We start from the raw sequence: 11,483 nt of genomic DNA on the forward strand, positions 1-11,483 counted from the left end.
GTGTTTATTGAAAACAAGAAATAAAATAGAGTTTTTTTTCAGTTAAAACCCTCGATTATTATTTTCTGCAATTTAATGTAAAGAAATTTTAATAATAGTCTGTATTAATCTATTTACAATCGTAGCTACCTAAAACAATGCATTCATTCAATTAATATTATTATTATGACATATAATACAGGTACGTCGGTACAAGTTTAAGTGAGCACATATAAACTTGTAATTACTGAGAAAATGTATGTATAATGGTCTGTGTACTTTTCTGATCTTCTGTATTCTCCGCTCTCCCCTCATTGACATGTACATATCCACAGGTGTTATTTAACCATGGGTTATTTGGATTAATGTTATTTAAATTAAGTGTAATGATAAGAAAATTATAAAATATATTAAATTAATAACAAATATAAAGAGTGATCCCTTTTAAAACAATTCAGTGCCTATTCTATAATTCATAATGTATTTAAAGACTAATAATTAAACAAATTTTATACATAAAATTTTATGCTTATACATGTAATATTTAATTGTGGCATTACAAATATATAAATAATTTTAGTAAAATTATGTTATATAAATTATTAAAAAATGTTAAAAATCCACAATTTTCTAATTTTTATAAAATAATAATTTTAACTTTTGCATCCTTTTTTTCGACTTCTGTTTCTATAATATTTTGTTAAATATAAAAATGAAACTTAACACGTACTAATGAAAATGATAAATATGTATTTTAATCAACAATTGATAATAATTAATAGATAATGGCATATATATTTTTTTTAAACTACCCAAAAATGTCATGATTTAATTTATATAAAATACAATAAATCCCTACTATCTATCGAATTGTTATGACAAAGTTTCTCGGAAGTCCTCGTTATAGATTTATTCATTCCAATCTATTGTACTATAATAAGAACAAAAAAATTTGAAAAAAATAAAATCCGAATGTGTATATGAAGTTCTTGATTATACTTGGCAATTAAATAAGTGGAATTAACTGATTTTTTCCAAATTTTTTTGTTCTTATTATAGTACAATAGATTGGAATGAAGTTATATTTAATTACAAATGAATACTGAATGACTTAATAATAATTAAAAAATATAAAGTAAGTATTACGGATTGCAGTATTTTTAAGCGGACTAAAAGTGGCAGAGGTATAAGCTCGCGAACATTTGTTTGTAAACCGAAAAACTCGAATATACGACTATAATTCCGAATCGCCATTTTACAAGTTAACTCCACGTGCATAGAATTTATATCCAACACACACAGAGCGACTCCAACACACGCAAGCTACGCAATTACACGCGTTCTTGCGTATCATCAATTCAACTGAGATCGACTCCAACACACGTAAGTTATGCTATTACACACGTTCTTACGGATCACCAACACACGAACTAAGTAAGTAGCATATCAAGATAACGGTATCATTGCCCAGAAAGAGTGACGTCACAGTATCGCTCCCCTCTCACCGCGCTCCAGAGGCCGCTCCAGCTTATCGGTAGCGGCACCGGCGGCGTCAAGACCCCTTCCTAAAGAGTGACGTCACAGTATGGCTCCCCTCTCACCGCGCCCCAGAGGTCGCTCCAGCTTATCGGTAGCGGCAGCAGGTGGCGCCAAGACCCCTTCCTCAAGAGTGACGTCACACCAACGCTCCCCTCTCACAGCGCCTCAGAGGCAGTTCCAGCTTATCGGTAGCGGCAACCGGCGGCGTCAAGACTCTTTATCGGCGCATCTCCCTCCACCACTACGAATCACAACCACGAGTAGGAGAATCGCGCGCACCACCAAGAATACACTCACAAGATTATTATCACAGATTACCTAAAGAAACTCTCGGCTATTCATTGTATCCTACTTTCAATCTCACCTCAATAGACAACTGACTATTTATTATATTCTTATATTCAATAAAGGAAATCAACTCATACAAAGGCCGTGTTGAATTACTGCACTGTCCATTCCACTTGCCAGCTAGCATCCCCTCAACACCTCAGGGAAGCTTTAGTCTGACCTCAGACAGTAAGTAACTAATAAAATAATAATAAAATTATAATCAAATTTTAATGATAAAATGTATAACAAAAAGATTGATTCAAATATAAAATGAAAACAATAGATAAATTAATCTAAATCTGTGAATATCCATATATAAAAATCTAGTTTGTATTAATACTAGCAATTCTTGTGTGTCACTCGGTAGAATGACATACTGAAATTACGCATATTGAAAAAAGTTGAAATTTAGATTTCTATTATACTTGTCAAATGAGTTCGTTACATGTATCACTTTTTGAAAATTCAGATTCTCTGAAACGGATGTATTTCCAAGTTTGGATTCTGTTTAACATTAGAAGACTTAAGATCTTTTTTAATAGCTATTTTAAGAGATTTTGGTCGATTTTGTGGTTATAAGTTAAAAAAAATATTGAAAGCAGTCTCTGAAAATTTTTATTCTAAATATATTCTTAATATACTTGGAGAAGTCACTGCAAATAAGTTTTCTTTTAAATTCTACGACAATATCACCAATTTTATCATAATTTTGAGTTCGGATTAAGTTAGATTTAACATTTTCGGAAATTTATTTTTTAATATTTTCAAATATATAAGTTAGATGAAGTTATTTATTAAAAATAATTTTATTTAAAATATGTGGGAAATTTATCTAATTTACAAATTAAAACATAAAATTAATAGTTATAGTTTTATTAGCTGGGAGAGGATCATCCCATCTGACAGTGTGGAGCCATAGTTCTTGAAGTAGTATCTTGGCTCGTATTACAACGAGGGATGCGAATCCCAATGGATCAAACAATTTTGCAATGTCAGAGAGAATAGTACGTTTTGATGTGGTGGTTGCTTGGGGAGCCAATGATGTTGAGAATGAGAAGATGTCTTCGTGGGGCCTACATTGTAGTCCTAGAATGTTGTTGGCATCTTCGGTTAAGTTTACAGACTGTTCCGGATTCGGTGGTGCCTAAATGGCGGTGATTACTTCCTTGTTGGTGGAGTGCCATTTTCCTAATGCGAATCCGCCCGCCATACGAAGGTCCCTTAATTGTGTTGCTGTCTTCACTAATTGGCTTAAATTATCTGCACCGCCAAAGATGTCGTCCACGTATCTTCCGTATTTGTTAGGGGGTGCAGCGAGTGGATAGTTATCTCCTTCGTCCTGTATGAGTTGAAGGAGTGTTCGTACAGCTAGGAATGGGCCGCTCTGGTCCCATATGTAACAGTGGTTAATTGATAAACGACTTCGTTGCCCTGTTCGTTTATCCACAGGCTTTGCTGTAGATCCCAGTCATCTTGGTGGACCAATATTTGTCGGTACATCTTTCTGATGTCTGTGGAGAATTGGTACTTGTGTTTGCGGATCCAAATTAGTACATCTACAATGTCTGGATTTAGATTGGCGCCGGTGTGCATTATGTCATTCAATTATCGCCCAGTTGATGATGGGCTCGATCCGTTAAAGACGACTCTTACTTTTTGTTGGACTGGTAATTTGCCGGTAGTATTCGCCTATGATTCATGTTCTCGTATTCTGTCATGAATTGAATGTATAGCGTGCGATAATTGTCGTCCCTTGTGAACCATTTTTGTAGGCGCACCAGGCATCGATGGGCCACGTTGTATGAGTTGCCGACTGTTTCTGGTGATTCTGAAAGGGGGATTTTAACCACATACCTTCCAGTGCTTGCCAGTGATTGATTCTCTATGTAGTACTGTTCACACTGCAGTTGATCTGGATTAAGTTGACCGTTTGGTTCCCTTGCTACTTCTTCTAGTATCCAAATCTTAGTAGTAGATTTTGCAGGCTATCTTCTAGCTCTTCTGTGATTATGGTCATTGATGTTGCAGTGTGAGTGTAGTTGCCGGCTGGTCCAATAATTACCCAGCCGAACATCGACAATTGTGCTATAGGTAAATGTGGTGAAGACTTGATGATTCCGTGTACAAGTATTTCAGACCTTTTGGGTATCACATGAAATAGTCGCGCCAACCTTTCCGGATGATTGTGATTTCAGAACTAGTGTATGTGAGCAGCCGGGCTTGATGTATGATTGATTGTACGATTACCTTGACTACCGCAGTAGCTACCAATCTCATTGGTGGCTGGTGCTCGATTGCACTGGTGTGCTTCGTGTCTAGTCATGTGGTATGTAGTGACTGGACGTTGTCGTTTGGTTGCATAAGTGGCACTCTCTCTTGACTGGGCATGGTTGCAGCAAATGGTTGCCCAGGCAGTTAAGGCATCGCCTTCTCTCCTTGATCACCGCCAGTTTCTGTGCGTGGCTAAGCTGCTTGAATTGACTACATCTCCAAATTGGGTGCCATTCCTTGCAATGAATGCATTGCAATTGTCTGTCGTCGACCTTTCTAGTTTGGCCTGGTGACTCGTGTGTGGTGGATGACTGGCACAATCTTACGAATTTTTTGTTGGGCGTACGGGGTCGAGCTTGTTTGTATGGCGATTATATTCCTTGTGTCCTTGCCATTGTTACGTTTTCTACTTACTTAATTAGTATTTTCTTGCGAGGAGAACGGTTTATATGTATTAGTGTTATGGCGGGAAGATCAGCCATTTCTCGTGGATCTACTGCGGATGCCTTCTCTTCAGGCTTGGTAATTTTGCTTGTTTGTGTCGATTCGCTTAATTCTCGACACGGTTTTCTGACATTCGCTACTGCAATAGCACTGTAATATGAATGTACGCTCTTCGTCCATTGCGCCCCTTGTACAGTACTCGTGATTGACACCTGTCGCTGGCCAGTTTCATTCGAGTTATATTCCATTGCGAATGTCTTATGTGATTCATCCATGTTGTCTTCCATGGATGGTATCTCATCTATGTTGGAGTTTGTGCTCCATATGCTGAGACTATTGCTTATCCTCTTTAGTAAGGTTTTGATTGGTTGTGTCGTGTCACCAAATTCGTAACACAGTTTCATGATCAATGCTGTGGCTGTGGTGTGGCAGATGCACTCTTTTGTGAAGTACTCGTGTGAGGCACCTGACGGTGGTGATGACGAATTTGTGTTCCGTCATGAATGTGTCGTGTATTTCATCAATTGCGTGTTTTACTGCTAAGATTTTTGGTAGGCTTATGGTTGCCTTGTCTGCATTATGGTTGTCAGTTAGTGCTCGCATCATCTTGATTCGGTTCCATTGTGATTGGGTCGTCAGAATTTGTTCACCAGTTAAATGTTCCCTGGTGGTGCTGCGCGTTGTAGTAGCGTTATTATAGAGCAGTAATGTTTTACTTACAGTATTGAAGAATCTCCCTCATACTCAATGATCTGCTTACTGTATTATTATCCTTAAGATTGGTAGTATTGGATGTATGCACTGATGACTACTTATCCGGCTCGAAGGACCAAATTGTCTGGGATCAGACTAAAAGCTTCCTGTGATAGTGGATGGAGGCTTGCTGGCAAGTAGAAGGGACAATGCAATAATTCAACACTGCCTTTGAATGTAGTGTCTTTCCCTTTATTGAATATAATAAATACAATAAATAGACAGTGGTCTATGGATGTCGAATTAAATGTATGATACAATGAATAGATGAGAGTTTCTTCAATTAATATGAATGACAAGAATCCTGTAAGTGTATTTTTGGTAGCTTGGTGCTTGATTCTCCTAATCATAGTTATGAACTAGTGGTGGTGGTGGGAGATTCGCGCTGATAAGGGGCAGCGATGGTGCCGTCTTTGCCGATGCCGAGAAGAGCTGTAGCGGCCTGAGTGGGGGGCGCCTGTGTAACGTCACTGGTAAGGGGCAGCGATGATGCCGCCGTTGCCGCTGGCGAGAAGAGTTGTAGCGGCCTGAGGGAGGGGTGCCTGTGTGACGTCACTGATACGGAGGCAGCGTGGATATGCCGTTACCGCTAGCGCGATGAACGCTATAGCGGTCTGATGGAGGGAGGATATCCGTGTCACGTCACTGCTTGACGGGTGGGAGGATTCCTCGTACCGAATACCAGGTATTAGTATAACTGGTTACTTAGTTGGTGGGAACCGTGTATTAGTGATCCGTAAGAACGTGTGTAATATCGTAGCTTACGTGAGTGGAGTCGATCTCAGTTGCATTGATGGTACGTAAGAACGTGTGTAATAGCCTGGCTTACGTGTGTTGAGGTCGATCCGTGTAGTAGCGTTGGTGGGCCGAGTGAGCTTGGCTTCCGTTAGGCTGGAGTCGATCTGTGCAGTGTTGGGTGTCCGAAACTAGCTTGGCTTTCGTTGAGCTGAGTTCGATCTGTAGGACGGCGATCCGATCTTGATGAATGCTTGATTGAACTAGTAAGAGAGCGAGAGCGTCAAGCGCGTCTCCTTAAATATCCTAGCACAGGCTTGCGATTCCGGTGAATTCTGGACCACTCTTGTCATGCTGATTGTTAGAGTGACGTCACTAGAGTCTAGCCTTGGAGAGTTCGTCGGCCCTTGTTAGTCGGAATTGTAATGTAATATTCGACTAATTTGAGTAGTGATGTTTCCCGATTTCGCAGAATTGTGTTTATGACTCGGCGCGCAAATGTTTCTGAGTAAGCACAGGTGTCTTTACCTCTCCCACTTTGTTTACTGCGTAAAATTGCCGTAATCCGTAACAGTAACTAAATTCTAATGTACAAATAAAAACCTATATTATTGTTTCTTATGTACTTTTACTATTTAAATATTAATATTAATATTATGTCTCTTTCTTTTTCTTAAACTGCAAAAAAAAAAAAATAAATAAGAGCAGCTTTGTAACAAAAATATGTATTAAAAAATTATGTTTATCATAAGAAAATAATGTAGAAGTGTATATAAAAAAAATTATTTTGTATTTATTATAGACTTAAATAATCATAATTCAATATCTATTTTGTAGAAATTAATTAATTTATATCTTTACACGTTTGTAAGTGCTAATAAAATAAAATGTATGTATTTTAAGACATTGATTGAAGATAAAACTGCGAAATATTTTGTTTATTTCGTAAGAATAAAATGAAAATAAGTGGAACTAAATAAATAATAAATATAAGTATTTAAGTATAAAAATCTTGTAAAATCAAGAAAATGAAAATGCTTAATTTTTTTAAATTATATTTTTTTAAATATTTTCATATATATCATCTTTTTCACCTACATCGAAAATAACATATTATTTCAAATAAAATATTGTAAAAAAAATTGTTATTGCCGTTTCTTGTATTCTTAAATAAAAGGACACTATTGTTTCGAATATGTTTTAATCTATTATATATTATATAATATGCTTATTGCACATTTAAAATAGTTATAAATTAATCCACATTAGCGAATAGTTAAATATGCTCTGTTAAAGAAGTGCCTTTTATGTGCTAATAAAAAATATTAGCTCAAAGCTTAACTTCCCTCTTCCCCGCCTTTTTAGGATTTTTACTATAAATATTACGACTAGCTAACAAATTGGATTAGAGTTATAGAATTGAATTTTTTAAACTCATAAAATATGGTGTTTTAACGAGTATCAAAAAAATATATACACAATATATTTACAAAGGATCCATTTTAATTACCATTTTATTTGTTACAATGCAAAATGCTATATTTAGAATTAATAAGAATAAAGCATATTATGTATGATTAAAAAGAAATACTAATATGTCAATAATGATGTGGCTTTTTTTTAAGATTATACTTTTAATTAAATAATAATATTTGTTTTTAATATTTTGTTTTTATATTTTATACGTTTTGTATAAGTAATTTTTTGTATTCACGAAAGGAATAAGAACAAATTAAAATACTTTACTGTAGTTTATATTATTTTTAAAGTGTTTTATTTTATTGAATAAATCTAATAACATTGTTACTTTATTATAGTTTACTAATAGTTTAAAGCAAAAATTTGCGATTTCTAGTGAGATGGACTGTTAGACAGATTAAGTAAAAAGTTATGGATTACAAAAATAAAATCCAGTATGAAAATGAAATAGTAAGATAGAATACTTTCCATTAATACTATTGAAATAATAAAAATATAAAAACAGTAGATTTAACAGTAAAGTATTAAGAAAGGAATCGCTTTATATAATTTAGTCATAATCTGGAGTGTATTCAAAAATAATAACAGTTATCTAATATTTCATGTACCTTTATCTATCGATTTCTAAACTCATATTTACATTTCAAAGAGCAACAACCATAGTTTAAGACGTACATTTATAAAACTTGTCAACTGCTAGCAAGAACCAAAAATAAAAATATTGTAATTACAAATTAATTTATTATATTTATTATAATTAATAATATATTTAAATAGTTTATCATTATTTTTATTGTTATATTTATTTCATACAGTAGTTGCGATTAATTAAAAAAATATTTTCAATATACAATTAAAATTGAAATTGAATCAAATAAATATTACAAACTTAATAAATTTTTTTTTTCAAATATTTTCATAAATACATTAAAATATTTTATAAATTTTAATTTTCAATTATGAAAAAATGCATATTAAAGCAAGATGGAAACAAATTTCGATTTCATATTTTTCCAATGAGTTATTTATTCTTATTACCTACCATTTTAATTCATTAGAATCATTGGATGATAAATTCTTTTAATATTTTTTTTTATATCCGGAATTTCACTAGATTCTTTTATTAGTATAATGGTATTAGTTTATTATCGATTTTTTAAAATTATATATATCTATCTGAATGATGTGTAATTAATATAACAAATAAATTTTCTTTTTTATAACTAATTTCTAAATTAAAAATTATGTTTTATTCTTATTGAATATACTGTTTTCATATTTTTTTAAATAATTAAAAAAATAAGTAATAAAAAATTTGTTATAACAATGAATCATTGTTTAGATAAGTGTATGCATATAGAAGTTCAATTATTATATTTTTAAATATACGAATTCTTGTTTCTTACATTTGAATTTAATGTCACTTTTAATAATTTGAATAAAGTCTTTTAGATGTTACTGAAATGTAATATATAGTTATCATAATAATCTGCTGGATAAAGTATTTTATTTAACTTTTTTGGTATTTTATAGAATTAAAGAACTTCCAATCACAACAATTTAATTTTTATCTAGTCGTACTTCTTCTATGCTTACTTTATCTTCTAAATAAATCTATTTGTTCGAGATTGCGAGAACAATTTCTTGCCACGACTTCCCACGGTCGCTGAACATTCGAGATGGTCAATACACCTGGAAAACTCCAGTGAATAGTTAGCTTATTTATTCTTACTTATCTAAAAACGTGTTCATGCTTTTCCGGTGCAGTAAAACTATTATGTTGTTTACTGCTAAGAAGACGTAGATTCTGAAAGAGTATCAGATATACGTAAAATATCGAGTACAAACATTTCCTAAATTTCGCTGCAACCCAAAACCCCGCACGTGCGACAACAAGCAATAAGCGCACGTGCGCACTCGGCTTTTAACTACGTTTCTTAACTACGCCGCATCTAGTCGATCGCATTGGGAGATCGACCACACCCAAGAGGACTCTTCGTCTAGCCAAGTCCCAGAGAAGGGAGAGGCGACCAAGGAGAGGTGACTAATAGTAAAGGTTCCCTACTTCCGACACTTTCCCGATTAACATATTTGGGACTAAGCCCGGAAGGAAGTGGAAATGAAAGCGTGCATAATCCATTGTGCTGCCCAAGGTCAACCTCTGATTGGATAATTGAAAGAAGAAGGGGTCCCAAATGGAACTGGGTCAGTGAACTATTTAAGAAGGGCAATGTAATGTACCACCGCTTATTCCTATTCCTATTCTTCTCATGGTTGAAAGGATAAGTCACGACTTACTCTCACGGAGGAGGACCAGAGACAAAGTCGTTCAGCTAAGTCTAGTAAAAGTTCTTTCTACGACTGTGTATCAATATACAGTTAAAATTGATTTCATCAAGATTAGATTGCATAGGTTCTGAGATCACTTGTAATCTCACCTGGAGACAAGGAGGGAACTTAAGAGCTCCAATTATTGAAGGGGAACTTCACATCAAGCCAACGAAGAGGGACTGGAAAATTCACGCTACTCTGCGAGTAAGTCCTTACCGCTAGTAGTTAATCTTCATCTCTCGGCTTTACTCTGAAAACGAACGGTTGAAAGTCCGACTACTGAAGCTTCCCAGACATGCTCTAAAAGCAAGACCAACTGTTGACGCCACACAATGACTATTTCATTTCCTTCAACGATCAGCTGTTCGCGCCACACTGGTAGAGCACATTTCAGCAACGATCAGTTGTTGACGCCACAGGTGACGCATAGCTCCGTATAACCTCTATTTTAGACTCTTACACGGCCTATTATTCAGAGGCAACTGCAACACGTGTTGAGTTGAAACACTACAAGATTGTCGTGTTCGATCAGAGCACTACAACGATTATAACCTCCAAAGTGACAATATTCAATAGATTATAACCTATTTCTTTTCACAGTGAATCGTAATCTCACCAGTTACATGCAGAGAATAAGAAATTGATCATCTTCTAGTTCTCAAATAAAAGGGTATATCTCAACGCCACAAGATTATTAAGAAATATAAAAGTCATTTGTAATCTCAGCACGGTTAATGATCCCAACTTGGAAATAAAGTGAAATAAATGGAATAAACAGCAGCAATAATTATATGTGTTAATTATTGAATCAGTGCATTAACCCTTTACTTGCCCAGTACGTAATTTTTTACCTACATGTATGAATTTAGCAATATACTTTTAATGCTTTAAGAAAATACAGCGTATATAATACAAATTAGTTTTAAGAACTTCTTAGTTTTAAAAATATATAATTACATTATTTCAATTAGTAAAAAATGTCAATATTGAATTTTTTGTGTTGAATAGTATAAGCGATATAATATCAAATTTTCATAATACCGCTAAGATCTTATGAATATAATATGTAATGAAGTGTAATTATTTTTCATAATTAATAGTAAAAAAAATTCCTAAAACTCTCTAAATATATCACGTTTTGTTAAGTATTTCTTATTATTTAAGATATATTTCCTTTGTGCTTATTTTAATTTTTAAAAGGCTCTTATTTATTGTATTAAATTTAATGTAGTTCTTATATCCTTTTTATTTGTGTAAAGATTAATTTTTGGCAATTGTAAACGATTTCATATAAATACTATTATATATATATATATATATATATATATATATATATATATATTGTAATTACTTATTCATGCATAAGTATGAAATTAAAAAGTACGAAAAATATGTATGTAATTATTGTTTCCCTTTGCAAGTTTGTTTTTTATTAAAGTTTTACTCCGGAGGTTTCCTTAACTTGCATATTTATAAAAACATTTTTATCTAAAAATTTACCAAAATTTGAAATGAATAATATGAATCATGTATATCAATAATCAAAACCATAGTAAAAAATTCTGATTTTAATTCAAATATGTATATAATAGGAAAAAGGATAAAATTTTTATTCTTTTTCG

The sequence above is a fragment of the Ceratosolen solmsi genome, unplaced genomic scaffold, assembly GCF_000503995.2.
Source record: "Ceratosolen solmsi marchali unplaced genomic scaffold, CerSol_1.0 scaffold17, whole genome shotgun sequence".
NCBI lineage: Eukaryota > Metazoa > Arthropoda > Insecta > Hymenoptera > Agaonidae > Ceratosolen > Ceratosolen solmsi.